The sequence below is a fragment of the Mustela nigripes genome, chromosome 4 (genome assembly GCF_022355385.1).
Source record: "Mustela nigripes isolate SB6536 chromosome 4, MUSNIG.SB6536, whole genome shotgun sequence".
Classification (NCBI taxonomy): Eukaryota; Metazoa; Chordata; class Mammalia; order Carnivora; family Mustelidae; genus Mustela; species Mustela nigripes.
This window is the reverse complement of record NC_081560.1, coordinates 71,861,067-71,866,817: the sequence shown is the minus strand read 5'-3', so window position 1 is coordinate 71,866,817 and position 5,751 is coordinate 71,861,067. Positions and strand designations below refer to the sequence as shown.

The following is a 5,751-nucleotide window of genomic DNA, read 5'->3' as shown; positions in this document are numbered from 1 at the left end:
AGAGGGGGAAAAAAGAAGCAACCCTGGTCCTGTTTCCACTGAAGCTTATGTTTTGGAGTATTATTTCATCAGTAGACTTGGTAGAAGTGGGGGCTGGGCCTGTGTTGGTCTGCTGAGGTAGAGGCCTGCTGGGCTGGCTCACAAGCTGACTTGCCCTTGTACAGATGCTCCTGCCAGATCAAGGCAAGCATTAGTGTAGGGGACTCCAGCCTCCACTGGAGGTGCTGTGTTTCTCTCTGTAGTCTGACTACAGGAACTCCTAGCCACCATTCAGAGGCCCTCTTAGAAAAGCAAACAATTTCCTGTGTCCCAGGCTTTCAGCATTCCCTGCCCTTAACCTGTCTGTGCCCAGGGCCATCAGCATGCCCAGAGCCACAGATCTCCTGTATCTGGCCGGTGGCTGGCATTCAAAACTCCCAAGTTTTAAAGGGCCTGGTAAGGTGCATGACCACTTTTGTCCCCTGGAAGAGATGCTCAGGAAATGCCCAGCACCATCCCTTCCCCGAAAAGCAGTCTCACAGTGTGCACACAGAGGCTACAGTTTATTGTAACACTCAGCAAAAAGCTGGAACCAGGTTATTGGCAGTCTGCACACAACGCAGTCCCCTGTCCATTCTTTCCCAGAAAATCAGTCACGGGAATCTATTGAATTTATTGTGGCAGACAGGGAAAAGCATAGCCAGGTTATCTGCAATCTGCTCCTGTCTCTGCTTTCTCCTCAGTTCTGCCACAGAAAAGCAGCCGCTCTGCACACACACAGAGGTTTAAGCCATTTGTGGCTCACAGTGAAAAGTTAAGAGGTTTTTGCCCTCTATGCATTCCTCTGACCCTGCTCTTGAGCACTGCTCAATGGCTCCTGGCTGGCCTTTTGTCCTTGAAGAGGCAAAATATGATCTTCCAAACATATACTGGGAAGGTGACAGATCTTTTCCAATGCAACCCAGGGGATCTCCTCACTCAGCGTTATTGTGCAGTCCCTACTCAATGCACTCTCTCCCGCTTTCTTCCTCTCCCTGACTTTGCTCCACAAAAAGTATAGCCTCAACTTTGCAGCTGTGCAGCTTACCTTTCCCCCAATTTTATAGGTCTAAACTTCACATCTGCCACGTTCTCTCCCTCCAACTCTACAGATTGTTTTCTTAATCCTCAGATCATCTTCCTGGTTGCTCAAAACAGTTGGATGTCATCTAACTGTATTCAAAGGATGAGGCAAGTTCAGGGTCCCTTGACTATTCCATCATCTTAACTCCCTAGGTCTATTCTTTATATATTTTAGATACTAACCCCTGATTGGATATATCATCTGCAAATATGTTCTCCCATTCAGTAAGTTTCTTTTGGTTTTGTTGGCTGTTTCCTTTGCTATGGAGAAGATTTTTATCTTGATATAGTCCCAACGGTTTATTTTTGCTCTTATTTCCCTTGCCTCAGGAGACGTATCTTAGAAAAATGTTGCTATGGCCAATGCCAGAAGTTACTGCTGGTTCTCTCTGCTAGAATTTTTATGGTTTCAAGTCTCACATTTAGGCTTTTAGTCCATTTTGAGTTTATTTTTGTCTATGGTCCTGTTTGATTCTTTTGCATCTAGCTGCCCAGTTTCCCTAACATGATTTGTTTAAGAGATCATCTTTTTCCCATTGTGTATTTTTACCTGTTTTGTCATAGATTAATTGACTGTATAATCATGGGTTTATTTCTCGGCTCTCCATGCTATTCCGTTGATCTGTATCTTTGTGTGTATGTGTATGTTGCTACCATACTGTTTTGATTGCTATAACTTTGTTTTATATCTTGAAATCTGGGATTATGATACCTCCAGCGTTGTTCCTCCTTTTCCATATTGCTTTGGGTACTTAGGGTCTTTTGTGGTTTCATACAAACTGCAAGATTATTTGCTCTAGTTCTGTGAAAAATGCTGTTGGTATTTTGATAAATATTGCATTAAATCTATAGATTGCTTTGTGTAATATGGACATTTTAAGAATAGTTGTTCTCCCAGTCCATGTGCACAGAGTATCTTTCCATTTCTTTTGTTTCTTTCATCAGTGTGTTATAGTTTTCAGAGTGTAGGTCTTTTATCTCCTTGGTTAAGTTTATTCCTAGGTATTTTGTTATTTCTGGTGCAATTATAAATGGGATTGTTTTCTTATTTTCTCTTTCTACTACTTTATTATTAGTATATAGAAATACAACATATTTTTGTGTGTTGATTTTTGTGTCCTGAAACTTTACTGAATTCATTTATCAGTTCTAGTAGTTTTTGGTGGAGTCTTAAGGGTTTTCTATATATATTACCATGTCACTTGCAAATAGTGGAAGTTTTACCTTTCCTTACCAGTTTGGATGCCTTTTATTTACTCTTCTTGACTGATTTGCTGTAGTTAGTTATGTATGTAGTTATGTTGAATGAAAGTGGTGAAAGTACACATTCTTGTCTTATTCCTGACCTTAGGGGAAAATATCTCAGTTCTTTACCATTGAGTGTGATGTTAACTGTGAATTTTTTTCATATGTGGCCTTTATTATTTTGAAGTATATTCCCTCAAAGGTACTTTGTTGAGGGTTTTTTTTTGTTCATGAATGAAGTCATACTTTGTCAAATGTTTTTTCTCATCTATTGAAATGGTCATATTATTTTTATCCTTTCTCTTTCTTAAAAAATATTTTACTTATTTATTTGAAAGCTAGGGGGGGTAAGGAGGGGTGGAATGAGAGGGAGAAGCCAACTCCCTGCTGAGCAGGGAGCCTGATGTGGGGCTCCATCCCAGGACCCTGGGATCATAACCTGAGCTGAAGGTAGATGCTTAACACCTCAGCCACCCAGCCTCCCCATATCCCTTCTCTTATTGATATGATGTATTCTGTTGATTGATGAATTATTATGAAACCAGCTTTGCACCCTGATAATAAATCCCACTTGGTTATGGCAAACTATTTTTTAATTTATTGTTGGGTTTAGTTTGCTAATATTTTGTTGAGGATTTTTGCATCAGTGTTCATTGGAGATACTGGCCTGTCATTCTTTTTTTGTTGTTTCTTTTTTTTAGTTTCTTTATCGGGGCTGGCCTCATAGAATGAATTTGAAAGATTTCCTTCCCCTTCTATTTTTTGTAATAGTTTGAGAAGAATAGGTATTACCTCTTCCTTCAATGTTTGGTCAATTCACCTGGGAAGTTGTCTGGTCCTGCACTTTTGCTTATTTGGGGTTTTTTGATTACTGATTCCATTTCCTTGCTAGTAATTGGTATGTTAAAAATTTCTATTTCTTCCTGATGAAGATTTGGGAAGTTACAGGTTCTGAGGATTTTGTTGTCAATATAAAGGTAAGAGATTTTTTTTTTTTAATCTAAAATATTGGTCATCTAACTCAAATGAGCATTTTATGGAGGTGTAGTTAGATTACCTGAAAGAACAAAGAGCTAGGACTTCATTAGACTTAAGAAACAATTTAGATCCAGAGCAGGTCAGAAATGTCTTATCTCACTACTCTATTCAACATTGTATTGTAGAATCTAGCCAAGACAATTAAGCAAGAAAAGGGAGTAAAGAGTATCCAGGTTGAAAAGCAAAAAGTAAAACTATTTTTGTTTGCAGATGCAGACAATCTTCTATATAGAAAATCCTAAGGAAACCATTAAAATAAGAAACTATTAGAACTAACAAAGAAGTTCAACAGGTTGCAGAATACAAGATCAATATACAAAACCAATTATATTTTTATTTCCTTGCAATAAACAGTCCAAAACTAAAATTAAAGAAACAATACCATTTATAATAATATTAAAAAGAATGAAATACTTGGGAATAAATTTAACAAAGGAAGTGCAAAGCTTTACAGTCAGAAAACTCCAAAACATTGTTGAAAGAAATGAAAGAACACCTAAGTAAATATAAAGACAACCTGTGTTCAGGGATCAGAACACTTAATATTGTTAGGAGATTGGCAACACTCCCCACACTTATCTGCAGATTTAATGTAATCCCTATCAAAATCTTAACTGATATCTGATCCTAAAACTGATATTGAAATGCAAGGATCCCAGAATATTCCAGACAATCTTAAAAATTAAGAACAAAGTTGAGGGACGCCTGGGTGGCTCAGTTGGTTAAGCAGCTGCCTTCGGCTCAGGTCATGATCCCAGCATCTTGGGATCGAGTCCCACATCGGGCTCCTTGCTCCGCAGGGAGCCTGCTTCTCCCTCTGCCTCTGCCTGCCATTCTGTCTGCCTGTGCTTGCTCGCTCTCTCTCTCTCTCTCTCTGATAAATAAAAATAAAAAAAAAAAAAAAAAAAAAAGAACAAAGTTGAAGAACAAACTCTCACTTCCTGATTTGGGAAAGTGGGAAGAGTATTGGCAGGAAAGATAGAATCTGACTATTCTTTCCACGCTTGTGGTCATGGATTTTAAATGAGTCCGGTCAATGACCACAAGCGTGGAAGGAATAGTCAGATTCTATCTTTCCTGCCAATACTCTTCCCACTTTCCCAAATCCGGAAGTGAGAGTTTGTTCTAGCTGATACCTCCAAGAAGCGAAAGGTGTTTTTAAGGGAGCTTTAGGGTAGTGGGGATACAAACAAACAGAAAATAGAGCAATAAATATAATCAATAAGTAAGCTAAAAGTAAATATTTGACTTCCTTTTATCTACAAAATCTTGTCCCATGCTTTTCTTTTTCCCTGTCTATGTTAGGAAAAAAATGTCTGTATCATTTATTAATCCCAGCTGGATACAGTGGCATCTCCAAAAGTAATCTTTCTCTCTCCCACCTTTCTTTCTTTACCTTGTTCTACTCTCAGGTAGGATCTCTACACTTGATCTTAGCCAAAAGGCCGAGAAGCGATCAGGTAGGATCACTATAGATCTCAGGTAGGATCTCCAGTCACACAGTGTCTTGCCCAATGTTGCTATCGATCTGGTTCTTTCTAACAGAGTATGCTTTCATGGGCATGTCAGATATGAGTCCTGTCCGAGCCTTCTTGACCCTCCACGAAGCTGTCTCAGTCACTGTCCTTACCTGTCAAAGTCATACTCTTTGATGGCCATACGCTGTGGACACCTGGTGGAGAAGTGAATAGTGTACTTCACCCTTTCACCTCCTGATTTTTCCGCATCATTACAAGAACCTTCCTCCTCCATTCTCCCAAGATAAAATGAGTCTTCCACTTTATCCAAATTTGTCCTCATATTTTTCCTTCTCAGTTTCTATTAATTCCTATTTCCAACTTATCGATCACAACTTTGAGTCCTCTGCCAAATACAAGTGACTTCAAATAAAAGCCAGTAGTGTGGCAAGAGAGACAGGTGGTATCATGAATATATACATTCCATGATGTTGTATGGTGGAGAAAAGCAAATCCATAACCAGAATTCTGTGTTTAGCAATTGCTTAACATGCAGGGAACATTAACTATAAAACCCAAGTATAAATCAAGCCATGTTGACTAAAGACCGTAACTCAAAAATAAATTATATATGCATGTGTGTGTGTGTGTGTGTGTGTAAGTACCCTTGATTATACAGAAAGATGTTTCAACATAGGGATTATTGAAAGAAAACCAGCCTCTCATCCACATGAAATAAAGTCCTCATGCAATGATAAAATATTGCAAACAAACGTGAAGGCTCTGAAATATAGAATATAAAAGAAAACCAAGAATTCCATTAAGTATGTAGCTACACTCATATTCAACCACACCCATACTTCAGTTAGATTTTGGAAAACTCTCTGGTTTATTTCTTTTGACTTTATTT

General features: G+C 38.6%; 1 non-coding gene across 1 annotated transcript; it reads right to left on the bottom strand.

Moving 5' to 3' along the window:
* Positions 1-4,659: 4,659 nt before the first annotated feature.
* Positions 4,660-4,841, bottom strand: LOC132016938 (U2 spliceosomal RNA). Its single transcript, XR_009404062.1, has one exon. It is a non-coding gene; the product is annotated as a U2 spliceosomal RNA (small nuclear RNA).
* Between the last annotated feature and the right edge of the window lie 910 nt (positions 4,842-5,751).